This window comes from Tigriopus californicus, chromosome 10 (assembly GCF_007210705.1).
Source record: "Tigriopus californicus strain San Diego chromosome 10, Tcal_SD_v2.1, whole genome shotgun sequence".
In the NCBI taxonomy this organism is placed as follows: domain Eukaryota; kingdom Metazoa; phylum Arthropoda; class Copepoda; order Harpacticoida; family Harpacticidae; genus Tigriopus; species Tigriopus californicus.
Genome location: NC_081449.1, coordinates 4,713,844 through 4,741,478, shown reverse-complemented (window position 1 = coordinate 4,741,478; position 27,635 = coordinate 4,713,844). Strand labels below are relative to the sequence as shown.

Sequence of the window (27,635 nt, the reverse complement as noted above, 5' to 3'; positions counted from 1 at the left end):
TAGAGCAGGAATCTCACCACTCAAGCTCATGCTTCAATGGAGAATCTAATTAAGTGCATTCCCGCTATCTGGATCAAAATCACCAGAAGCTGGCATCAGCAGCTCGTCCAGTCTGAGCTGATGCAGTTTTGATCCGGACACTCGGCCAGGATTGCGCCAAATCGAATGGAAATTAATCTCGTCGGAAATGAAAACCTTCAAAGAAGAGGCAGGCGTATTTGGGGAATGCAGGTTTGGACCCGATCGTCTTTTGTGGATGTTGGACAAAGAAGGCTGCATGGTCTGGATACATGTACGTACATAAAGACGAGATGCAATGTACGGACGTACGAGTAGGAGAGACGTTGTTCTCCTGAAGTCAGGCGGGGACATACATTTTCCTCGTCTAATCTTGATCTTCATTGACCTGTTGGAATTGACCTTGCCTGAGGGCCCAAGTTAGTTGTTGCTGTCACAGCCACGGTCCTCTCTTTGGTTTCCATTGAATGTTAAGCGGCCCCAAATTGAAATTGCTTAAAACATCAAAGAGCCACGAGTGTCCATACAATCATGTCCCCTCCTTACCCAATCCAATAGCGGCTGAATGAAGCCCCAAATTCCACCACAAAAGGAAATCAAAGGGCATTCCAACACCACCGACATCACAGCTCCGGAGGAGTGAACCTCGGTTCGGCGACGAAGAAGCTGGCCTTTGCTTCTGACCACCTCCGAACATTAGGATGCTTTTAGACTAGGCCAGAAAGCTAGGGATGAATTAGAATGAATTTAATCTATGAATGAATTAAATCTGTGGTACAAGATCCATTCCTAAGGATCGTTTAAGGATGAATCTTAAAATGAATTGTCTGATTAGGGCCAATCATACTAGTGTACCTTTGAAGTAACCTCATGACTTTCATACATAAAAGATTTGTAGCTTGGCATGGCTGAAAGCCGAGAGAGTTGGCATTTTTGCAATGGTCTGGATCAACTCTCTTGTCTCGTTTAGTGCATGAGTGTAATTGATCGTGCAATCTTGATCTTTCATATGAGGTTTTGAATAATTATACCAACTATACGGCATATGCTCTTGCCTTTTTGAGTATAGATCTAAAGAGAAACTGGAAATGAGGACATGGATGGTCTTGAAGAAATATGATTTCACATATGAAGGGGCCTTGATGAGACCAATTTGTTGGCTATATATTTGTATATGTTTGCCATCAATGTTGAATTGCTATGTTAGTGTCTATGAAGTTTTCAAACTTCAATCCATTCTTGGATTCAATCCTGAATTTTAATCCATTCTAAGACCACCCTTACCCTTACTGGCTTGTAATACTACATACCAATATTTCCCTGGTACACTTTGACACATAAGCTGGTTCCACTTGCAAGTAACACTCATATTAACATTTTACTTCAGTTTAAGTTCAGTTGTCTTGAACTATAACCACTCGGATCATGTCAAAATTGTTCTTTGAAGTATGATTGTGATTTGATTTGCATCAACCCCCATTTTTGTTCGTGGCCATTGATTATTTTTAACCCAACTAATTAGCCAATTCAAAACGGTTCGATGTCATTGTGACAGTATTCGAGGAACCCTGGAACATCTTGGATATCTTGGAAACTCTCCCCCCAAGTTATTTTTTTCGATAATGCAGGATTGATATTTCTGTACCTACGTCAAACTTCCGGCCTCAACAACAACAACAACAACTGAGCGTCTCCAGAGAAACCTCCAAAAGTATGGCAAATCTGAATCCATCAAACATCATACCATGTAAAATAAACAAGGATATTGAAAGAAAAGGCGGCTCCATTTTGGATGAACAAAACTTCCTCTTGTAAATCCGTCACACTTGAAACTCTGATTTAAAAACCAGCAGGAAAGAGTTTCTGTGTCAGAGGGTAAACGGCTTTTCAGTTCCCTATTGGAACGGAAGAGGCTATTGAAGGCGAGGGAGAGTTGCCCACCACCGACAAGCGAACGGACCCTTGTCAATCCATTCTCGAAGAAATCTAATTTTCACTCCCCATTTCCCTGCCTAGCTCACGATCACCCCTGCTCCATCCCCTTGTTCAAAGAGGTTACTCGCAACGATTCCAACCTCCAAATTAAGGCTGTGGCCTCTGTCGTTAGCGAGGAAACGCTTCATTGGTGCCAATCATATGACATCCAGACTTTCATTGAAAACTACTCACAGACGTGAATGCACGTCCGGCTGTATTTGCCATTCAAATGATTTTCAGTTGTCAAAAGGTGTAGATAGAGGCCTGGAGTGAAATCTGTCCGTCAAGACACCTCTTTCAAGAAGGAATGAAACACATTGGCCATTGAAGTTTGCCTTACGACAATTTGGCACATCTTTGTTTAGCCCCCATTGATTCCCACTTGGGGAAAGACAGTGCGGTGACTCCAGAGGAAATTGGGGACGAAAGACGAAAGATCTGGCAGCCTCCACATCCTCCCACAATGGCCACAGAACAAGATCACATCAGGGTGCAATTTACACAATAAAGAGGTGAAAGAATTGAGCAGAGCCGAATGAATGCCAAGATGTGTTTGCTTTGGCGCTTCAGATCCCAGGGTTAACCCAGAAATGTCAACCTGACAGTGGGAGGTACCCCCGAAAGGACGATGGACAGCGTGAGCACCCGGCTTTTTTTCCTCATACTCACTTCGAATTGGTGGCATCGGCCAAAAGAAGTCAAAAGCCAAGCAAGCATGGCGTTTCATCTCATATTGTCTCCACACAGGTATAAGTTTCTCATCCGTCGAATCTCCAGGATAACATCTGGATTCAATTAGAACTTGTAAGATTGCATGGAAAGCAAGGCAAAATGTGAAATTAGAAACCATATCTCTCGCTAGAGATCACATGTCCCCAGGATGCCGGTAGAAAGAGTGTCTCCTCCCCTCTCGCTCGGCCTAAAGTTAAGGCTTCTCCACCCACGCCGTCTATTTTCCTGGTACCCGACCCTCCATCGGTAGGAGCCGCATTAGAAAGAAGGCCCTACCTCCTGTGCCTTATTTCTCGCACCCTGTGCGCATGTGTGCCTGTGTGTGTGTCTTTCTCTTTCTCTCTAGGTAATAATACTACATGGTACAAAACAGTACATCCCCTATATATATATATATAGTCGTGGTGGTATCACCAATGGCAAACAGCATTCTCTTTCTCTCACTCGTCTTCTTCCTTCTCCTCCTAAGTCACCACTCACCCGAGGGTTCTCTCGCTCGTTGAGTTGGTGGGTGGTTTGGTTCTTGGGTCGTGGCGCCCTCGCCGCCTTCGTTGGTTCGTTGGTTTGCCACTTTGCACAATCTTCTTCCTGGTTTGTTCCATCCACTCTATCCCGTCGTTCTTTGAGCGGAGTGTGTGAGCCTTGAGAACTTGGAAGAATTGGAGAGGATTGGTAGTGGTGATCCTTTGGGCGCATGCAACAACGAACCGGGGACACTCACGTACGGGCGTACTGTACGTGCTACGGACACTCACTCACTCACCATGGGGGAAAAATGAGGCGCACGTCTTCACCTCATCCGCTTGGAATCTCACCGTTTGCCCATTTCACCGAGATAGATCAGACAGAGAAGCGAACGGAATAACATTGCCAGAGTGAGTGAGTGAGTGTGTGAGTGTGAGAGAGAAAGAAGAGAGAGAGAGAGAGAGAGACCAGGAACACTACTACGTACACAGACTCCGTCTAACGGGAACGGACTCGTTAGCTCTCTTCTCCGAGGGAACGAACGAACGAACGAGCGAAGGAACGAACAAACGGACGGACTTGAGTACCTCGCAGTCGCGAAAAAAGTGCTTTGTCTACCAGATCATATTCATAAGGAAGGTGTTGTGGCAATGGTACCTTCTCCACCACTCTCAAGAAGTGCTTTCCGCGTTTGTTTCTCCACGTGAAAAAGAAACCTACCTCCAAAGAGAGGAAGAAGAAGAAGACGAAGGCGAAAAAGAGGTCTGACGCCTGAGTCGATTAATCAGGTCGCCACACACGCCAAAGTGAGTGTACACATAGAACTGGAGCCAAGAATATGTTAATTAATCAAACCAAGCCGTGCATCTAGACCACCCCCCAAAGTGCATCTTGTCAGTTCCCGGTGCCCACACGGCCAGCATTTTCACTCAGGTTAATTGTCGTACCTACCTCCTCCCTCCACCCTCTCCTCACTACTACATACACTACATCCATGTGCCAGTTCTCACTGTCAGCTCCATAAACGCGCGGTGTGAAGTCAACCATTGTGCCAAGTTATTGCTATCCCGGCTAATGGAGTGAGCGGTGGCTCCTTTGGCACTCCACGTTCATTTATCTCGCGCATGGCGATCTTCAGGTTCGTTTGTGTGTGGACCACCCGCTCCAAACCGAGAGGTCCTTTGATGCGATTAGGCAGTACATAGACTAGTGTCCTTTGAGTCCTTTGGAGGCGATCATCGGTATTCCAAATATTCATAACGAGCATCCCCTCTTTTGAGGGTGAATGTGTTCTTAAGTGTAGTTTTGCTCACTCACCCTCAGTCCAAGTGTGTGTTTGGGCTGGCTCAAATGTGTCGATGATAGTGCTGAAGAAAGGAGACCAAGAGTGGGGAACAAGAGTCGGATATTAGCCATAAAAGACATCCTTGACTCGAGGTGGGACAAATCTTGTTCCAAGCGTGGAAGTGGGTTCGGATCCCAAACTCATATTCATTGTCTTGGAGTCTTGGAGTGTCGTAAAGAGAGCAGCCAACGAGAGTGCCACAAAACGGGTTCGTGTGGGGGAGGAAGAACCAGAAGAAGTGCTTGTATTGCAATTATACCGTGAAACAAGGTCATCCGGATTAATCTCGAGATGGAGCAATAATAACAATAATCTCTCTTCTGTTGAACTTTGTGGAACAATACCAAGTGGATCCTACTCCATTGGATCCTTTGTCAGTTGTCACGACGCTCAACAATGGGCCAAGAGTAATAATAGCAACCCCAAAATACCGTCAAGACGCCGAGGTAAGCGATTCTCACGCCTCACTTCATCATCAAAGAGTGGATTTCGCAAAATACGGAAACGTTTTTTGTGGCCCTTCTGTCGTGAATGTTGTGCAATTTAGGCATTTCAGGCACTTTTTGCTGACATTGTTGAATGAAACGATGAGAAAAGAAAGAGGGGAGAATGGAGCAAAGAGTAAGAAGAGGGAAAATCATACTCTTTGAAAGCTTTTGAATTGGATTGCAAGAGCGGCAGAAGAGATCAATTACGCACAAATCTTTACTCAAAGAGTCCTTTGTGTGGCCCTCTCAGCCAGCCAGTCAGCCAACTAGCTAGCAAGCTTTTGCCTTCTCACTTCTCAGACCAACACCTCGGTGAAGGAAGTGGTGCCAAATCCAAGGAGAACTGATTGCAAACTCTTTGGAAAATCTGGAACAACTTGGGACTGGCGGAGGAATGTCGGCCTATTTCCACGCCGAATTGCACGTCGAAATAAATCGGCTCATTGATGAAATTTATTTGCCTACTAGCTGAAACTCGAGACATGTTTCCACCCAATAACTTCTAGCCAGAGACAATAAACTTGTCTGTTGAAGTGGACCGCGATTTTAGCGAGAGATTGTGAGCTTGGATCCTGGGATCCTGGGCGTGGTGGGAATGAGAATGAACAAAAAGAAGAGACTGTTTCCACCAATCTCTCTCTTCCATTAATCTAAAGAGAGCAATGCCACTTTGGCATTTAGGATCGGATAAAAACCGCCCAATGGAGGAAGACCGGATGGTCTGTTCCATCAGGGTGGGAACGTCCTTCTTCCTTCTTCATCACGTCTGATTTATTTCTTCAGTATTGTTCTTGTCATAACCACGAAGTTCACCACAACCCAAAACTCCATCCAACCCTTTTCCTACCCTCTTGGAGAAGAAAGACAGCTTTGGCGCGTTTCCTGCATAGTTAAGCTCACCACCAATTAGCCCCTATCCGTCTTTGCCAGATCATTCTGGGGTTTCCATGGGATAGACAAGGAGCTGTAATGAATTCATCCCTCTCACAACGGTGGTGTTACCCATCTATCGGATGGTTTCCATGCATGCCAAGACTTCTCGAAGCGACATGGAGGAGGTGAAACCTGTTTTGAGGGAGAAGGAGGCCAGAACAAGGTTTCATTTGCATCAGTTATTTGTAGTGATGGACAATCCTGGCAATTTGTTAATTTGCATTTGCTTTTTTTTCTTCTAATCAAGAGGACTTTTATCATATTGTTAATGGACATTCCGCAAATGTCATAATATTTGGTTGCCGTGGTCATGGTTGTATGATTAATGAAAGCCGATAGTAACTGGACTATCGTTTTGCAACAGTGGCTGACGCCTATTTTTGAGCCAAATCTGGCGTCTGGGGGATGCATTAAATCTTGCGATAAGAAAGGCATGGATCCTCCGGTGGAGGCGGAGAGATTGAGAATCAAGGACAAAAGCTATAAAGTAAAGCTGATGCCATACAAACCAAGAAAAAACTGAGGCGAAACTTTTTTTTATTGGCAGGTGGATTTTTTTCTTCTTTTTCACTGTCTTGCGCCCGGGAAACGTGGGGGTTAAAGTTTTCTTTGTCAGGCGGTGAGGAGCAAGTTTTTCAATTGACAAGACAAATCATGGCAGTTTTGATTGGGATAGCATGTTCCTCGATCCTCACTCTCCCGTCCACGAAAAGCAAATACCTTTCAAGTGTAGAAACTCGTGTGCGTATGTGTGAGAAATTCAATATTGAGCATTATTACAATATTCAATACTATGGCATCCTTCCAATGAATGCAGACTTTTGCAGTAGACTGTGGCATCTGACGATGACCTGCTGACTCCCTGCTCAAGAACTAGCCAGACTCGGCCTTTCCTATTTAAACTAGATGAATGATCAAACCCAATCTTGGTAAAATGGTCAGGTACGAAAAAGACCATCTGGGGGCCATCACTCGCAAGTCTTTCCGAGGTCTGGCAACGACATGTTTTTGCCGAGTTTTTAAAGACTTATCTGACATTCTTGCCGCTGAATGGTCATGGTCACTCTGATCCTTGGGGGGGGGGATGGATCTGATCATGGACCTCGAAGATTCAAAGGAAGCCTGTTCTTGAGGGCCTCTGATATTAAAACGTTCTGGTCCAAAGAAATTATGGGTCCTTCTCCCTCTCCGAACGTCACATTGAAATATTTTCAATCAAAATGCCATCCAATCATGCACCCAATATCGATGGCCAGTTGATGAGGTAACACAGTTTTGCCCCCATGTGCCAATTACCAAAGCCAACGGCTTGGTTTATTCTCCTTTTGGAAACAATTGTCATCATCCTTGGCTTTACAAAAACCGGGAAGACTGGCGGACAAAAAGAAAGAGAAAGCTTGTCTTACGGCCATTAATTAGTGATGGAAATGAGTTCCCCCAGAATTGGAACATTGGGACCCCTCCTCTTTGGCGGTCTTTTTTGGCATCCCTAAGAGCCGTTGTCCGACGAAAGTATTGTAAAGTAAGTGGGAAAAACAATGAAGAGGAGTGATGTACGTACGTACGTTCGTACGTAGAGTGCGCACGCCGCTGTGCTTCCGAAGCGATTCAGGAAGAGTCGGCTATTTAATCGCCACTAGCTTGACTCTCAAGTCTGAAGGGAAAACCTTTTCCAAAGCCTCAGACACGACGGGTGCTTTGGCCTTTTTTGCCGTCGTTTAAAGGAAATGGAAGTGAGATAGATACCAAGAAAACTTGAAGAAAAGGACCACATTCCAAGTACCATTATCCAACCCCTTCTGTTCCTCTTCTTCTTTTCTTTCAAGAACCATTTGCTGGAAAGAGAGCCCCCTATTTTGGAACAAGAAGCCATTGAACTCTTACTTGAATTAGATGAACAAAATTTCTTTCTCTCTTGACTACTGTCGCTCCATCCAACTTGTCAGGCTTTGTTCGAAACTATCCTTAAGTTTTAGTCGAAAATGTATCAGAGATGGAGATCATCCATCCTCTGGTTCCGTGGACCCAGGCTCCAAAGCCTCTACTTTTATACTGGATCTCATCTATGCGAGCCATATGAAGTGCATTATAGGACTAGAGCAAAATGCATTCCCTCTGCCCCGGGAAAGCTAACGTAAAGTCTGGAATCTCTCAAAACTTGGGGTCAACTTCTTAACACATTTGCCAGCGTCAACCTCAAGTTGGTGCATTATGCCAAATATTGACAAACTGTTGCGTCAAATGCAAAATGCAACCAAGCCATCTTGAGGCATTTTGGCGAAATAAGGATCAAATTTCAAATTCAAATAAGAACCTGACTGGAATGTGCGGAAAAACAGGGACGTTTTTTTTTTGAAAATAGGCTGAAGTGAAGAAAATTTCATGATGAGTGGCCAAACTGGTCATAGAAACTTATAAAACGTAAATCCGATATGTAGGTGAGGATAATCCTGTTTTTCCTCCTTTTTCCCGGGTATTCACGATCCGCACGCAGACTCGACTTATAAGACATCCCTATTTCCGGACCCACGGACAGGGATGGTCGAGGAATTCTTTCGCTAGGTGCAAATCTATGACCATGGAGCGAAGATATCCATTGAATGTGGGAGGCTCTGAAAGTTTGAACAACTTTGGAGCGCCCGTCATCTTTAAATGGAACAGTCTTTTCTTCTAAAGTTTCGATTGACACGAGCAATGTGGATGTGAGAGTGTTAGCGTGGAGAACGGGAACAAGATGTTGTTACTATGATTCGCCGGTGGTTGGCTGGTTGGCTGGTTGCCTGGGTGGTTGCGAAGCCACTCGGGGGGGGATTCGGCACGAGCTATTTTCTTGCAAAATCAGGAACAGATCTCAGTTCCAAGATGGAAACTTCCATTATGACACTTTGAGAGAGGAAGAGCGAGAACTTTCTTCAGGGAGAAATGCACAGTTGTGCCCCTGGAAGTGATGGAGGAGACGGGGGCAACACGAGGGGGAACGACAATTTTGGAAATTGGATCCTATTTTATGAATTACTCCATTTCGTTGCTGAGTAGGGTTGACGTTGACGCTGACTCCGCGCATATTGAGGGGCGTGCATAATGGCCGCATAAGTTCCATTAGCCCAAATTAGACGAAGCAACTATCAATTTGAATTTCTAGTTCCACCTCGAAAGACATCTGTGGAGCTTAAATTCCGGTCGTTCCATTGCGAAAAACTTTGTCAATGACATCAATCCAAAGATCAGTGTCACCTTGAGCTAGCAGAGCGTTCAGTCTTTACCAGTAATTCAAAAACAAAAAAAAAACGACGACACGGACGGGCAAAACAAACATCAGTGATAAGATCTTGGATTCTGAATGGCATACACACATGCACACCCATTTGGAAATGTCAAGTTGGCATTTTTTCTACTCGAGATATTGGAAATAAGGGACCAAGGGAAGGAACTTGGAAGGACTGGAACTAAGGGGAAAACACAACCGTCGTGAAATGAGGGGAACTCGAGACTCGTTTTGTACGCACCAAGCAAATGAGACAAGGGGAATATTGTCAAAAACCAATCAAGGTAATGGCTCTGGAGAGAGAGAGAGAGGCGAAACAAGCGAAACAAACGTGGAAGTTAAGGAGACCTGGGCTTGAGTCAATTCCCAATAGAGCACGTTCAAGGACGAACCAAAAAACACTCCAAAATTTGAGATTGCTCTGTCGCTCACCTGTTTCAGATTCCATTTAAGTTTTTTTTTTTTTTGGGGGGGGGCACTTTTTGAGGCATTCAAACTTGGCTCCAAGGCATTGAGTCTTCGTTGAAGAGACAGGTTTCCTCGGTCCCATTATCTGCCAGACCTTATTCATACACCGACAAGTCAAGCAGCCTTGGCGTTCCATCAAAAGTGAAATCACCCTTTAACGTGTATCATATCCCAACCCAGCAGTGCGTCTCCAAAGTCGTTTCGAACTAGCTTCATGTTTACTGCGAGATCCTTCGAGCTCAGTGCTTGTCCAAATGGTCCACAGAATCTCGTCTAGACGGCCTTTATCTTCAAGGCAGGTCCACCTTTAGACCTACCATGGCCACTCGCTCTTAAAGATGTAATAGTTCCCCGACCTGCGCTGAGCATTACAAGAATGTTTGGTTCTGACGAAGGTCCAAGAACTTGCCGGGTTGAAGGATGGCACAGGGTGAAACCATTTCAACCCAAAGAAGTGTTTAGCAGCCCTAATAATCTGAGAGCAGTCACCCTCAAGCAGTTTCAGCCCAACAAGAGCATAAAGAAATGAGCGTTAGAACCCTTGGAAGTGGGCCTTTTCTTTCGATTGGGATTTATTCCTGGGAAAGAATGGAGCACGAGAGAAAGGTTGGGATAGTTTATAGATAACCTAAGCCAATAGTGGATGAACCTGGTTTAAGCAAACCCAAAAGGGAGTAAGGAGAGCGAGGGGGGCATGCTCAACGAACCAAAGAAAACAGCTTCCGTTGGTATTTATTCCCTTGGCGGAAGAAAATCGCAATTCTGAGCAGGAACTAGAAACCCGCCAGATGCACCATAGCGAGTGGTGGTGTACTTACTTACATGCCGACCATAGTTATTTTCCCAACCTAATGAGGTCAATATGTTTTTTCGTGGCAATGGCCACACTGTAAAGAAATCATGACATCCAACGGTCGTACAGTTACTTCAAGGCATAATCAGGCAATGGGTCACCAAATCAATGGAACTGTTCCACCACCCTGAAGAGGCTAGGTTCCGAATTAAACCCAATACAAATCATGATATCGTTTGATCCAACACATATGGGGTTCCAACCTTTTGGCATGGATCAGGTCAGTCCATTATCATGCCTCATGGTCATCATCCAGCGTCGTTGAATGGGATCCCTGCCATGTTTGAGCATTTCCAGTTCCATGCGCGTGCACGTGACAGCTCGCTCGTTCGTGTCTTTCATGGGGCACACAGCCTCAGTGGCCTTTTGGCTCGCTTCTTCCCAGCTCCGGACCCACCTTTTATTCTCTTCATCCCATTTGAGCTTCCTTCGAGAGTTGGCTTATTCCTCTGGCCCACGGCACCAGAATCCCGGGGAATGATATCAATAAGGAAATGAGGCAAAATTGAATCACTGACCCAAGGCGGATGGTAGGCAGAGCCACTCAGGGAATCCCCAAGGAAATGGCCAAGAGCGGAAGTGTTAAAGAGGGCTCTCGCCCGTCGTTCCCATTGAAGAAAAGATGGAAAAGAAGAAAAGGTGGGAAACTTGAGAGTCGGCAGAACCGCCATTCCCGCCCGTCCCACAGAAAATCTGGGTCATTTGCATTCCCAATGATCTTGGACGACCGTGGATTGCTCCTCATCCTCCATGGATCTTCACTATTGCTCGCTGGTTCATGTACGGAGAGAAGGCTTATATCCGAAGGCTGGCAAGCTGGCAAGCACAGTAGCGGAATTGTACTTCTTTTACTACTACTACTACTATTACTTCTAAAAGGCACCTCACTACCTACCTGCCTCTGGAGGAACAGTATTGCAAGGTGGATTAACCTAATCCGAGACTAGCCCCTTCTTATGCCTGCTCTAAATAAAGGGGGGATATTCAGACTTGCTTGAGGACCATCCCAATGAAAGCCTTCCAGTTTTCGTTCGCATTCCAAAGGTGGACTTGGCATTAGAGGACTGCTCTACAGCCTCCACTTCACCTGGTCTTGAATCTTCGCAGCCTTAAACTCCCTGTTATTGTTTTGATCTCTTGCCAAGAAAGATAAATTATGTGACAATTTGATGATAGAGACCAATTTGATAGCCAGAGGCTGGGAAACGTCGACGAGGTCGCTCGAGGGTGGCAGGTTAGCTGGTTGGTTGGGAGTGAGTATACTTGGATGGATGGACAAGATCTCGCTTGAGGGCTTCAGGGGAAGCACAGGGACGAGCAAAAAGAGACTCGAGAAGAGAGGGAGGAAAAGAAATAGAGGAGGAACGGAGGGACAAGGGACCAGGGAGGGAGAGAGGGAGGGAGGGAGGGAATGAGTGAGATGGGATGAGATGCGAGGTTGGTGGCAAAATTACGTTATAGTGATGGAGAATGTTAATAATCCCCCATGGACAGAGGACGTGCATATCGTGGCGAAAACAGATCCATCAGAGAGGCCATCTCTGGACATTAATAACTAACCCCAGAACACGACGATTACGACTATTCTATTTGCTCAATTGCCGCTCTACTACATACATATACATCTGTCTTGTACTGTAGTTGAGAGTGATGCCTCAACTTTGCTCTTGAGGACACTGAGGGTGATTCGGTTGTTCATCATTTCAACTCGAGTCCAAGATCTCTTGGGATGACATGGAAATCCTCGATTCTCACAAGCGACTTAACTATAAGGGACCCTGGAAGGAACCTTCAGGACCACTGAGATCCAAATTGAAGAGAGAGAAAGAAAGAGAGGGGAGGGAGGGAGGGATGCTGCTGTTCCTCCGTTAGGGTATCTTTTCTTTCTCTTGTCAACCATAGGAACAATTTAGGTCAAGATGAGAGAAACTTATGTCAAGCGAGGCAAAAGAAATCCAGAAAAAAATAGATATACGTCCATCCATCCTTGGAACATACTAATGCCAGCCTAGCACCCGACTCGAAATGGTTGACTGAGATTGGAAGTGATGAGTAAGCGTTTCTTGAGATCACAGACACGTAAGGTGAACTCGCGCTAGTCCCCTAAGATGGATTCGGGCCATGAAGCTCTCGGATATTATTCCGCCTTGGAACGACAAAGAGGTGCTGGAAACCCCGGTTCAGACAAAATATTAGGTTAGAGCTCTTAAATCGACTCTTTCATTTGAAGGGGGGGCGGGACAAAGTGCCATGAAAAGTCGTTCTCCTCGCCTTTCTCAAGGACACACAAAAACGTATATTTATATGAAGACAAATGGAGCTAAAAAGTGAGCTCCAAATGAACCTATTTTTAGCTATTCCTCTGAGAGGGAAAAGAACATCCTTCCCAAAGAAGAGAAGAGAGGTGAAGACATTCGAATTGGGCGAGAAAACTTTTACCTCATTGCGTCCTTTGTGGGCAATCTGATTAAATTATGTCTCCGTGGCGGACTTGGTCCTCGTCCTTATTCCTCTTTTTTTTTATGGTTCGCTCCTCATCCCTTTTTGCAACGAAAAAGGCAAATTCTGCAAACTCAGACATTAATTAAGGGCATTCAAGAGCTCTCAGTGATGAAGTCGAGATCTGAAATTCTCTTTGATGAGTCTAAAGAAGCATTAAGCAGTCCTATGTACGTACATACCAACAGCTGACAACAGTACTGAACCCTCCCTTATATACCTTCATACAGTAATGTATTGTACCAAGCGGGGTTCGCTTCCCCTACTAAAGACGAGTTGTTATGCCTACTGATGAATTGTCGTCGAGGCAGTGCAATTTCGCTTTTATGACCAAAACGGGACATGAAAGGAAAGGAAAGGAGGGAGGACGAAAGAGAGGGAGGAAGAAAGACAGAAAGATGGAAAACGATAGGAAGAGAGCATCGGCACAAGTGTGGGTGATACTAACTGGGATATAACCAGATAAGCTTACAAATGCAGATGGAGAAATCAATTTATCTTTCCTGGCAGAGGGGACGCACGTCACTGATGACACTGGCAAATCTATCAGAATCAAATCATCCTATGGAATGTAGTTCCCAATGAACAGTCACCGTTTGGTGCTATGATGGGCTATATAATTATCATGTTTTCGCCTGGACAGTGAGATGAGGCATAAACATTTTGGATGAGATTTTTAAGAGTGCCGACTAAAAAAGGAATAAATTGGCCAATGCTGGAGCGAAGCAAAAAAACAGGTCTGAGGATTTGCAATCTTGAGAAAAGTCTTTTTTAACAAGAGAAAGTACTTAAATTATGTCTTTTTCTGAGAGCAAGTGCCCATCTAGAAATATGTGGCACAAAATTAAAATTGGTAACAACTAACAACAGCCCTATAGCCATTCACACATTGCTTTACATACAGTATATATCGTATTCACTTATAATGAATGCAAAGTGAAAAGTCAGAATAACGGCCAAATGGTTTTTTTTTTCTCTTATTCATAAAGTATACCTACTCAAAGTCTCAGTCAAAAAAAGAAAGGTGTAGTTGAAGAGAGCTTTAATCTTATTGACACAGATCGAGTATCACGTGTAACACTGAAGACGTTGCTGATGCAGCGGTTGGCTGTTTTAGTGTGAGACTCATTCAAGGGTCGCTACCATTGGTATTCTTGCCACTATACTTTCCCCCTACTACAACTAGACATCTACTTTGGAGGCGAAGAAGGTAGAGGAAAAATTCAAAATTTGGGTCCCACAAGGATTGCCTTTCAAAAGGATGAGTGGGATTGACTGGGGAGAATGGGGGAAATGATTTCAAAAGAGAGCTAGCTTCTTCATCTCGCTCACTCGTCGCTCTCTCTCTCTCTCTTTCTTCTCCGGCCTTTGGCCTTTGGCCTTTACTTAGAAGCTCGACAACGATGATGGTGATGACCTCTTTTCTTCACATTTGGGATCAATGGGCCAGAACGAGCCACTAAGAAGGAAGAAGAAGAAAAAAGTTCCATTTCTGATTTGGTGAGAGGACAGTTCTTTTTTCTCCATATGAGGCGCATCCGAGATTTACGTTCCAGGAAGATTAAAATCTCGTCCCGTTCAAATTAAGAAAATTTATGCTGTGAGGGCGGCTAGGGCGGGGTTAGGCCGCAAGGTATTAAGTTTTTCATTTACTAATCCCACAACCTGCTTTATAATTAATGTATCAAGCATCATCGATGAAAATTGAACTTATTTTGGCAATGCAGAGTTTGAAACGAACCTAAAATATCAATAATCGCGGCAGTTAAGTTGCAAAAAAAAGACTTCGAAGAATTACTCAATCTGTCTCAGATTCGTGTGCTTGGTTGCTCCAGGCTATTTTGGAACTTGGTCATGACCAACATAGCTCGTGAGACCAATGACAAAATGACAAAAGCAGGTCTCATGGAATTTCCCACCAGACCATCGCACATCAAGGAATGAATGCGATTGTTGAATACACAAAAGCAAGCAAAGAGACCACGGAAACCTGTCCATTGGGTCATCAGTCCCAGCTAGGCATGTGGCTGGTTATTTTTGGTCTTGGCTCATTCCTCTTTCCCTGACCACTCACTCACTTACTCACTCAATTCTTTAGGGAACGAAACACCATATTGTGCTCTCCACAAAAGCGGGTTGTCTTGACGGCCTTGGCAATGCAAGTCTGGGGTTTGGTGAGCAAAGGCCGCTATTCAAGGGGCCAACCACCACCAAAACAACTAGGGCCAGTTCTAGAATTCATATTACCGTGAAATAACATGGCAGCGTTCATTGGCTTGAGTGGTATGTTGTCAATATTTGGAAGGAACCAAAGGCTTTCAATCTGTCCGGCCTTTGACAGACATTGATCTTGATGGGCATGTCGACTTCGTAAGGCAAAGATCAGAGTTCCTTCGTCGATCTGTCGAGTCTCATTGGTTATTGAACAATGCAAACGAATGTAACTAGGTATGGATGAGAGTGATGATGACCTTGAATGGGATCTCGCTCATTAACGTTTTCCCACGGGCAAGTCTGGAAATCTCGATCTTTCAATTTCCTCGATGTTGGAAATGAGAAATGAAGAAGAATCAGATTTTTCGTTAACCTTGGAAGCTGGAACATCCTAAAAACGATTCCGGGCAACGAAATGGAGCTAGCTAGCTAGGCAGCTGGCATCCATCCGTCCATCCATCCATCCATCCATTTTGGCCTCGGTTTGGCCTTCACCTTTTCTTCGTTCGGCCTTCTTGTGCGATTATCTTATCAATTTCAAAGCTTCAGAAGGGGAGGGTAAGCTCCGCGCAAACCCAATTTGGCTGGCCCAATTTTTACCCTCTCCTTCTTGGTGTTTCTCATGCTCGGTCCTCAGGACCTTTCCACACTGTTGCTTCTGGCCTTTGCATACGACTTTTGCTAGACGACTTGAGGAGTGAAGGAATGGCTCTAGTTGAATGCCGTCCCGATGGAGACGAAAAGGTCCTGGTGTCTGACATGAAAGGCTGTTCCTCTTCTCCTCACATCCGCTCTTGGACTTTGCAGCTCTGGGATCTTTTTTCTCTGCTCTTTAAGAAGGCCAACGGGAAAGGCGATAAAAGTGCTTGAAGGCTTTCGCGAACAATGAACATTGACGGTCTTGATCAAACATTATATATGGCGCTCACAAAGCGCCCCCCCCCACACACACACGCACATACATACCCAACTAGCCAACCAGGCACACTCTCATCCATCCATTCGTTCGTTTGTCCGCATCTTACGCTTCAAAACACACGAACTTGATCCGATCTTGAGTTAATCTAAAATATGAAAGTCAATGGGAACGCTCGCTTCTCGGCTTGCCACACCTCACGGGCTGAACTGTTGCCCAACTTTGTGGAAAAGGCTTGGTCGACCATCTTCGGTGAAAACTTGTGTCCTAACTTGTTCCAATGGCCTGGTGGAAGACCCAGGAGGTGAAAGCTGACACAACGCAAGCCGTATTCTCTGGAAGGCGGGGGTGGGGGGTCCGCCCAATATGTGGTTGGCTTCGCTTGACAAGGCCATTACACCACAGGAGGCCCTACTGGCAAGACAAACTGCGGTCTAAATGGTTGAGATGGCCAAATTAACCAAGTTTGCCTTCTCGAGTTCCTCGATGAGCTCAGCTCGAGCATATAACTTCATTGGAAAACTTTGGCTCTAAATGAAGGATCCATCGGGAAGCCACGTTAATGGACCAATTAATGTGACGTGATTATCACTTAATTCCAAAAGTCATCGGCCCAAAATAGCCCAGGTGTTGATGTTTTTCCCCTTTAATGAGTTTGGGTGGGCGAGGAGCAACCCTTTCTGGATCAAAACCAAACACTTCATTTCGATTTTTCTGTGGATGGAGTTCCATTCGCCTAGAAGTAATGGCACCCAATTCCACTATTTCAAGACCACTCCTTCAAGTGATTAGGGGTCTGATAGCTTCGTATTTGAGGATGGAGGCTCCACTTTTATCTTAAGAGTACTCTAGCCTGTGTAAACAAGGGCTTTTCCAACTGACTGCAAATCTGACGAGAAAACTAGAGCATTCATTATCAACATTGAATCGGAGAAAACCTTCCGAAAAAATACTTGACACCACAGCACGGCTCTTCTGTCGATCTCGAGCATTTTGACCTTTATCTTGAAAATGCCAGTGAGGTCAATACGAAATCTGGAATTTTGAATGCCTTGATGAAAAAATACAAAATGGAATAGATTCCCATCCAGGTTTTCAGAGTGTAAAAGGAACACTTGGTGTGATTTTTCTCGCAAACATCTCGGAAAAAGCTTTAGAAAGTGAGTGGGTCTAAAGCGTGAGGGAAAATGGAAGGTGAAACAACAGAACCTTGAGAGTAGAAAAAAGTAAGAGAGAGAGAGAGCAAGTTTTACACCCAGGCTACTTCAAAGACCGTCAAAGGCAGATTTCATTTCTTGCAGCCATATTTTCATCATTCACGACACTAAGATTAACGTTGCTTGGGCCCCTCTTTCCCCTCTGCTCTTTTCCATGACCCCATATACTGCACTGTAAAAGAACGTAGAGTACTTTCGAGTAGAATCTGGTGCCTGATTTGAGCCCGGATGATAATGGTTTAATAAACCCGAGACAATGGCAACTCCCGAGTCTTCTGGGTGTCTCTCTTAGTCTTCACAGCAATGCAAGCACAGCCAAATGAACCATCAAAATGTAATGCTCAAAAGAACCCCTACGCCCTTTGTGTCCCATCCAAGATCATTTACGAACCATCTCAGACGGAGTAGGCCTTCATAAAACCATCTCAGAGATCAAAGAAAACCATCTTGATGATGATGATCATCACCATGGTCGTAGTCCCTCAAAGAGACAATAGTCTAACAAGCAATGGAGACAGACGTGACATCAGACCCGAAGAATGCAGTGAAGACACCACACGCACACCAAACCAACCAACCAACCATCTAACATGGGGAATGCCTTGCGTGATGGCAAAAGAGGAATCAAAGCTAGACCATCTTCCAATGCATTGACAAATCCCTCTTTCTTTCTCCTCAGTGGAGGAGGACACGATTCTCGGATCCGCAAGATCCACATGAATGGGGAAAGAACACTCTTACACCATATTTTAGAGCACGGATTTGGACGGACCAAGGATACAGCAAGCAAGTGTTCTCACCGTTAATGTATATATTTTTTGGAGGCAAAACTAATTTGCATGAACGCTCTCCGTGATTGGTGAGCGGAACGGTTCACTGGTTAGAACGGGGAACCCCGGGTTGGTATGGAATTGCAACCAATGATCTTTGCCAAATGGCTAATTCATTGGCATAATGTTGTGTTGGCCATGGTCTCAATGGAGGATCAATTCAGCCCACATTTTCCCCATTTGCCAAAAAACGCAAGCACAACGAGGAGATCTCTCACGGGTCCTCGTTGTGGATTGGAACATTGGCACCTTCATGTTCGCTGAAGAGGGTCGTACCTTAGCTGAAGATGGAGACTGAACTTGGAGTGAGCCCGAGTTTTCTTTTCTGAAGAGCCACGACCATGAAGTTATTTTGGGGACACATCCATCTCGTTTTGGGTCTCATTTGGGAGATAGAAGAGTCTGAAGCTCTCTCGCTCTCTCTCACTCTCTTCTAACTCAGTCCTGATGACGAGAAGAAGAGACTGCCTCATTAAGATTTCACTTTGAAGTGGTGAAGCCCGAAAAAAGTTGGGCGGACAACTTCTATTTGGATCTCTTGCCGACTGAGTGATCTGCTAAGGGGATAACATCCGGGCGAATAAAATAGTTTGGCATGGGAACATGGCGGAAGGGAAGAAAAACGGGATTATGACGAAGACGGCTGAAGAAGTGGAGCAAACACACAACCACTTGGATCTCCCTGAACAGCTTGTGGCATCGAAATTTCATAGTCCGTTGGCCAAACTACTAATTTATGTGTAAGAGCAAGGTTATTCTCTCCGGCTCCCCCGGCTCTGTATGCACTGTTATGTGTGGTGTTCACTATGTGGTGTTCAGTAGGTGGAGGGAAAATGGTCAAAAACATCCAGTATCTAGGACTGTTCCAGGAGGAAGACCTCCATAAATCAAAACACATATCATTATCCTTGGTTCTCGAGGCCCCAAGTGGGCTTCAAGGAGGATACACGTTCCACAATGAGAGCTTTAGGCCTGCCAGCCTCACCACAAAGGAGCATGTCCCGTAAAAAGATTAATTTTGTTGGACCATTAATAAATCATTGGAATCTTGATCTGCCCTTTCCTAGTGGCCATCAGTACCTTCATTGACAGAAGGAAAACCAAGCCAAGCCAGACATACGGCAAGCAAGCAAGCATCGCACCCATCCATCTGAAGCACAAGATGGGGAACATGGCAAACCTTGCTTACTTGACCACTCGCCTTCCTTTGAAGAATCACTTCGATTTATTCTGGAGCCCCTTGTTTCTGATTACCCTTGTTAAGCATGCAGTTGGCAATGATGAGATATAACCCAATTCCAATGTTGCCCAGGGACTGCGAATTAGGCCGAAATTTGCAGACCCCTCGTTTCATCTCGAGACGAGCCAAAAGTTCCCGGAAAACAAGGTTGTTTTCGCATAAAACGCAGGAGCGGAACATAAATCGTTAGTCAATTTGGTCAGCAAAAAGCTTTTATTACTGTAGAACGCCAGGCTCCACTTGAGGTCGACATATTTCCCTTGACAACGTTGAGAGTGAGTTCCACTGCTCTGGCTTTAAAAGCCAGATTCCAATAGGAGTGAGAGAACTTACACCAACGGTCCTTTGGGGACGCGGAATCAATTTCACACGCAAGATCTCTTTCCCTGGGGCAACAAAAACTGCCTTTAGCAACCTCTTTCCTCCATCCTTTCTTCATGGCTGGCACGTGTGTTGGTTTATACCATGGAGGCACACCCTGACGCCGAGACTGGGGCCATTAATTGCACCACAACATGAATATGAAGTGTTGGAACAATCATGATACAGCTGACAATTATTCCATCGTCGAAGACGGTGTTCGAAATCGGAAACGAGAGAGCTCGTGGTTCCCCTCGTTTTTCTCTTTAGCGAGCTCTAAATAATGGTAAAAGAGGCCCAGTTCTTTGGAAAGTCTCGAACATCATTGGAACTGACGTGGAGTGGTGTCCAATCAAGGTTTTGCTCGGGTCTATCTGACAGTTTTGGCGGGATCGCTCCTCGCTGGAGGGGAAAAATATTGCCTCAAATTGAGCTTACCATTCGTGCGAGCACGAGATTCGAAACCTACAACATTGCATGGCCTTGGGCTAGGAAGATCTTGCCAACTCGGAGAGATAAGTACCCATGGGTTTTTGCCGAACAAGTTCATTAAAATCGAATCCATCCCAATTGGGAGATGAATGTGAATTCCCAAGGGTGCTGGTTGTGCAATCGTATGATCCAATAGCCATCTCGAACTTCTCTGTCTCATCAAGTTCCAAGTTTCTTGAAGGCCAAGTTAGCTTTCACGCGGTTGTCTGCTGACCTCTTCTCCTGCACCTCCTCTCTCTAAAGCCTCCTTCCCCAAAAAACTGGAACCAATAAGTGGGAAGCTATTTTGAGAATTCCTGGGAACAAATCTTCTGCAGATATTGGACGTTCCCTATTTTATAGTAACCCCAGCCTTTTTTCTCGTCGTCGTCGTCGTCGTCGTCGTCGTCGTCGTCATCATCATCATCATCAATATCAACAACAACACAAATCCCAAGGCCTTTTCCTCCTTTGAATGGAACCTTCTCCGTACATTCGTACGTGCTTGGTTAGTTCCAAAGGGAAGGCTAATGTTCTTCTGACAGTTCCAAGAAGGACGCTCTCGGAGTTCTTATGTCTCACAGCCATTCAAGGTAAAAATGGGATCGATTAGCGATTGTGCTACTGATCCAATCCAATAGTTCCCCATTTCCCCCCTTTGGCGCCTTCCAGGGTTCCATGAATCAATCAAGTAAATGGATTTCTCAAACTATTCACCTCCTCTCCATCGCTCAGAAAACTAAAACTTGAACTTTGGAAATTTCCCTGGAGCTGGCGGAAGAGAGGCTCGAACTTCTTTGAAAGGAATCCGATCCATTGTGCAGAATGAACATTTGAAACATAAGGCGGCCGAGTTTAATGAGGCAACCCTGCGACCGGATTATGTCCATTCATTCGTAGCTGGCTCATTCAATCACCATTGGAATCATGTTCATCAACACTCAGATCAAGTGAAGGCCAACTGATCATGCGATCCTTCTCGTTGGTTCAAGATGATGATGATGGTTCTTGTCCGTAGTCCATCAAGACTTGGTAACAATACCACTTCCATGGACTGTATATTCTGTCATAGAACTCGACCTCGAGCCCATATCCTATGTACACTATGTACACCGACTCAAGGCCTATCTCCTCAGGAATCGATAATCCACCCTTCCTCTATTCGTTTTTTAGGTAAGATTCCTTGTCAATTGTCATTCATGGCCTTTGCCAAGTACTCACTCTCCAAGGGTATCATGATAAGTGAGTTTTGGCCACTCCGAAGACCAGAGTTGACAAGAAAGAGGGATTCTTGGCTTTCTCATATGGTGGATGCTCTTATGAAACGTGGAGGTTGCATTTGATTTGACATTTATTTGCGTAAGTGGGTCAATGCTCCTTACGAGGGTCGAAACGAAGAAGGCTGCTTGATCCTCGGGCTGCATCAGGACCTTTGCTCGTTTCCAAGCCACCTAATCTGGGAACCTCGATCACATCTTGTGTGGAGTTCAGAGTAAGAACGAACGAAGGAACGAGCCATTATTACCCGGTCCTTGTTAGGCTCCTTCAGAGAGCACGAATGACCCTGGACCTCCCACTCTTGTTTTCCTTATTTATGGCCTTGGAAAGGAAAAAGATCAGGTTTTGGGGGTCTCTAAAATGAACTCATATTCATTCCAGGTCTAGGAATATTCCACAAGAAATGATGGGCTCCATGAGAGTAAGAAAAGCTCTTGCTCCAATTCGTACCAAAACTAAAAATAATGGCCAGCTCCTTAGCTCCTTCTCCACCCTCCCAAAAATGCAACCTCAGACTCAGCGAATCATCGCGGGTCCCCAAAGCAGGCCATCGGATCAAACTCATGATATGCAATTACACAACGAGCTCTTGCCAACATCTGATCCATTCGCCCAACAAGCCAATCCCCATCAACCACCCATACCCATCTCAACACAAATACTCGTCCTTGCCCTTATTTTCCGATGCGAAAACCATCTTGATCTTTGGCTGTCCTGGGTCCGCCTTTTCGTCTTTATCATCGTCGACATTGTGGTTCTTTTTCCCCTTCATGCATCCAATCCTGCCTTGCCCTTGTGCCATTTCCCTTGTCAATAATCTATACTGACAGAGATGTTTCTAGTAATGGGAGTTTTGCCAATGGCCCTCTCTGTGTGTAGTGTACTACGAGGGCAGGAAAGTGGAGAGGCCTTCTCTCTCCCTCTCAAAAAATCGACGCTTCACTACCACTGAAGGAAGGGGGTCTTTCAAGCAGCCCAAAGGCCAATATGAGACAACCTTGAAGTGCAAGTGCCTTTAAGAGTGGACTGAGAAAAAAAGGGAAACCGACAAAATATTGGTATAATAATAAAACAATTCATTCAGTCAGTCAGCCGAACCAGTACTCGTCCTTCAGTTGTGTTTTTTCTTCCGTAACTATTCTGCTTTCTTGAGCCCTTGGATAAAGAGCCCAGTTTAAAGGGTAAGAGGACCATCGGTACAAGGATGCTTTTACTGACATGATCTTGTTCTTGCCGCTGGAAAGATTGGTCATTGACCATGTCGTCAATTTTTATTGACTTCTTCCCTATCGGGGGAAAGGCCGAATAAAAGCGATGTTCTGGCCCAAAAGACGATTTCAAGTCATGGTAATCACCACCTGTATCATTGGATCAGGTCTATTTGGAAAGTTGGTCCCATCTCGACAACCATTTGAGTAAATGGATCTCGGCCAATTCGATCTCCTTCGCTTCAACTTGTTTTCCGTGTATCAGGTGTATGACTGAGCCAAAGGATTTCAAGCTCTGTTGAAAGTTGGATCAATTACAGAAGGCATTCCCTGGAGACCTTCAACAACAGTATTCAGACATTCCTCCCATTAATTATGTGTCGACAAAGCAATAACTCAGGGCCAAAGAGACTTCCTTCTTTCACATCGACCTTCAGAGAAGGGCTTGGCGCACACCAGAGAAGTGTGTACCCGACCCACGTTCCTCCCTAAGTTCCTCCCAACGTTCCCTACAACCAACCTACCAAGTCAGTCAGTCACCTCATGTGTAAGTATAAAGTGGATGGAGGTAGTATGTCGTTCAACATGAGCATGGTCCATGGCCTCACCTCAGTGGATCTAGGAGGACGACAACCAATTTCCTTTGAAGATGGAATGGCTCTAAAATTAGAGCAAAGCACAACGTACCACAGACGTCTATAAACTCCAAAAGCTCAACAAACAAAAGCAAATGGAACCTGTAATGCATCTTCGTGTTCTTGCGAAGCTGTATCTGCAAGCTGGATTAAGTTCCATTCCGAAACGTCAGCTCAAAGTTCAAAGTAAAGATATTTGCCAAATCCAACACGGGTCAGCATTTGAATTTCAAGTCATTCTGAACAAACCGATAAAGGCCAGCCATGGAAATTGGAATTCGTTCTTAATAAATATCCTGGTGCAATTGCCGTGGTAAGCTTCTGGTCTTGCACGTGGTAAAAAGGATGATATAATGATTTTGTGTCGTTTCCTCCGCGAGTTTGCCAAATGTGATTTTGATCCTCCATGCCATAAAATGTCTTTGCACTGGATTATGGGAATAGAACGCGTACTTGAAAGAATCTCAAAACTTAGCCATGTTGTTAAGAACGAAAAGCCTCAAAGCGATTTCAGACATCTTCATTTTAGAGGAATATATTTTTACCACAAAATGATGAGTCACGAGTTGAGCGTTTCCTCGGAAATGTCGTCTTTCGGAAACGTATAGGTCCAGTTTTTCTCTGCTCCTGCCCTTATCATTTTTTATATGGCTATGTCCACCTTACTGGATCAACTAAGATTATCGTTTCCGTGGCACTAAGCTCAATCTTGGAGGAGCTGAACCATGTGCAGTAGCTGTATTTCTCATCCGCTTCCTGCTAAGACAAAGGATTAAAGGCCCAATATAATTAGTTGACCGACCAACTTCCTCTTGAGTGCGACTAAAACCAGTCTCTCAATTCAGATTTCCAGCTATTCCTAATTTCTGGGAAGTGTTTGGAACTCAGCCAAGAGACACTTAAATCCGATTGACATTATTTTTCACAAACGTGTTCCTAACTTTCTTCCTCATTCTACCCTCACCTTTCCAACCCTTCGACCTACGAGTGCAATGGCGAGAGGTTTGAGTACAGAAAAGAAAGGGAACCTAGCCGGATAGTGAGGAAGTTTGTCACTTAAGGTATTGTGTCAAGAGTGTCTCGTCCCAAAAGGGTGCCAAAAACCCTCGTCTCATGTACGAAAACGAATGAGAGTTTCAAGTTTCTTTTTGGCCCAGTTTTGACTTGCCTCCCTTCGACTTTCACTCTTGGTAATGATCTAGCCAAGCAAAATATTGTTCCCGCCGCCAAACTTTTGACACCGGGGTTCAATTCAAACATCTCACTTTCTTGATCAATTGGGTGGTTTCAACCGGAGTCTGGGAAACGCAAGTCCATTTCCTGCCAGATCAAGTTGAAGGAAGATTGATTCCCATCTTTCGGACATGAGCAGCCAATAAGCATCCAATTCAGTGTAAAAATCAAGATCAGCTTTACTCCAGCGAGCTGACAGGGTTGCTTGAAAGACTTTATCGCTAGCGGCCGAGTCCATTTTCAGGATGTAAATCTGGACTCTTTCCTCCCTTCCCCCTCCCTTTCTTTACTAACTTCCCTTGAATCCAAATATCCAGGACAGGGGATTTGAATTTGAAATCTTTTTCCTGTTCTCATCCCAAAAACTGAGTGAGTGAGGAAGGAAATCTCGCCACCCCCTCGGTCTATTGGTTCTTGCTGACACCCAAGATTCTCAGATCGAGAGAAAATTGGAGGATGGTGAAAGATCGAACGACTATTTTTTCTCAACCATAAAAGGGAGGGGAACCCCAGCCATCGCAGTAAAGTCTTGATTTTGACTTGCAAAGGAGCCTACTTGAATGGATAAAATATGAAAAATATGTCCTATTTAGAACGCCCATACACGATGTGTTGTATAGGGGAAAGAAGTACGAGCAACAACAACAACAACAATAATCACAGCAAAATCACCAGGGAGCTTCAAGGCCTCTTTCGGAAGGATGTTCAAAGTACAGGAAAAAATTATTTCAAATCAGGCCTTCGATTTCTTTCCCCGAGCGCGAGAAATGATGCAGAAAATTTTCCCATTCGAAATTGATATTTCTCTCAGTTTTGGCATAGACCAAAGTTCTTGCATAAATCGAAGGATATAAATCGAATTTCAAAGGCCATTGAAAATTCCACCCAGCCTTTTTGGAAGTTTTCCGATTCAAACTCTCTCAGAGAGGCAGAACTCATAAAATCGGATCTAGATCTTCACGTGGAACAAAGGTTCATGATTCAGACTTGGTCTACAAGCGTAATCGCCAGTTCTGCCAAGTTTCGGAAACGAAGTTCCAAAGTCTGAGAGAAATGAAATGACGCAATCCTATTATTTAAATAGAGTGCCTTGAACTAGCTTGCCAATTTTTTTCCGTGGGGAGGAACATATATCAAACGAAAATTCCCGGACAGACTTGCGGTTGTGGGGACGGTACTATTTAGCCATTAGAACGAGAACCTTTTCTATGGACTTCTGAGAAGCTCTGAAGATCCATGTGTGATATGGGAGGGCCCTTTTCCATCACATTCATCTAAGTTTCGTGTCCATCGTCGCTTTGGGATGAGTTGGACCTCTCGCTTACCACCCTAACTTGACGGAAAGAGCTGCCAAGGAATGTGTTGTTAGTGTTGAGAACAAATAATTAAAGGGTTGAGTGGTGAGGTCCACGGTCATGCCATCGTCTATCTTTCTCTTGGTCACTTCGCTGCTTAATGAGTCTTGGACTTATTTGCTTTGGGAAGGACAAGAATAGACCAAAGATCGGCGCCAAGGACAGAGAAACAAGCTTGACTCTTAAGCGGGCGGAGATGTAAGTCATTTCAAGAATGTAGACTGATCTAGTTTTACGGCCAGATCTATGACCGTGAAAGAGTGGAAGCACAATGGTGCTCAAGTCTCAAAGGAAAAGTTGGTGGTGCCAAAGCATTAGAAAACATTAACCATCATTACGCCCAAGGCACGAGGATGGTCCAAGCTACAAAAACCCAAGTGTTTCACTCCCACCAAACGACTAGCATACGCTTACCCAAGAATTAAACCAATTTACTCAGCTAGCCAGTTGTCGTCAAATAACTTGAAGATGGAAAACGGCCTCGTTTAGAGCTGAACTCGTTGATAGCGAATATGTTCAAAAGAAACCCAGCTGTTTTTGCAGGGATGACACATAAAACGAAAGAGGTGTGGGCCAATCTTATTGAGTAATCTTTCCTGGCAAGTCAAACAAGGATCGGTTCCAACTCCCACCACAAATGCCACGGACTCCGATAACAAAGTCTCTTTGTGCCATGCACTTGGCGACAAAAAGACAAAAGAAAACTTGTTCAATTCAAGATTCGGGGTTGGGGAGGATTCGCCAACCTCATCGTCTCCTTAATCAGCGTTGCCCTTTTGCTGGCCAAATAGGGCCAACAAAAACAGCGAACCCTTGTCTGGAAGAAGCGGTATACCCGTAGTAGCATTTCTTGAATGTTTTTCCCGTTCCCTTGCCAGACATTTGTATGTTCACTCGCTTTAAATGAGGCCTCTAGGCACCTTTTTCCGTGCCTGCATTGCTATTCCCTTTGAAGGCGTCTCTCCACGAATTTATGGGAATGAATTAATGTCCTGTCTAATTTAAATGCAACAGCCAAAATTTGGCCTTCAAATCCCCCTAGGCAAAAAGATAACCACGGAAAAATGGCCTTGTCGACGAAATGGCATTTATATGTATTATAATGGCTGAACCGGCAATGGTTTTCTTCTGGCTCTTCTCTTTCCAAACACATTTTGTGGAAATTGCGTTGTCAGCTTGGGCAAATATTCCGAACTTGATTACTTAATCCCCGGCAAGGTAGCGAAATGTGTGCATTTATTCCTTCCCAAAAGCCCAACCTCTGGCAACTTTTTGGGGCCATTCTTATAGAGTCTTATTACGCCAAGAGATGGAGGCAATTTTTGACATTTTCTCTCAAGGCTAATGGTCCGAAATGAGGTCCGTTTAAATGAGAGTAGGGCAAGCCTGAAGTGGAAAGAATGCCACTCAGTGTGAAAACAAGCGCCATAATATCTCATACCTGCTTGGCGCTCTATCAAGAAAGGATCCTCAAACACGCACACCCACGCCCATTCCAACCCACGTACCTACCTACCCACTCAAAGACTTATGGACTAGCTCTTCCGATCTCTCTAGGGATGCTGGAAGAAATGGGAAAGTAATCCATTTTGAATTATGGAGCCCTAGATCGCGGTTCTCATTGAGTTAGCCACT

General features: G+C 44.7%; 1 protein-coding gene across 2 annotated transcripts in view; it reads left to right on the top strand.

Moving 5' to 3' along the window:
• The first annotated feature begins 3,754 nt into the window (after positions 1-3,754).
• Positions 3,755-27,635, top strand: part of LOC131887763 (band 7 protein AGAP004871-like) — a 63,803-nt gene continuing 39,922 nt past the window's right edge. The window contains exon 1 of one of the 2 annotated variants that reach the window (XM_059236441.1): positions 3,755-4,983. The gene's annotated coding sequence lies outside the window, so the exon portion shown is untranslated. The remainder of the gene's footprint in view (positions 4,984-27,635) is intronic. The other variant, XM_059236440.1, reaches the window with a different exon arrangement.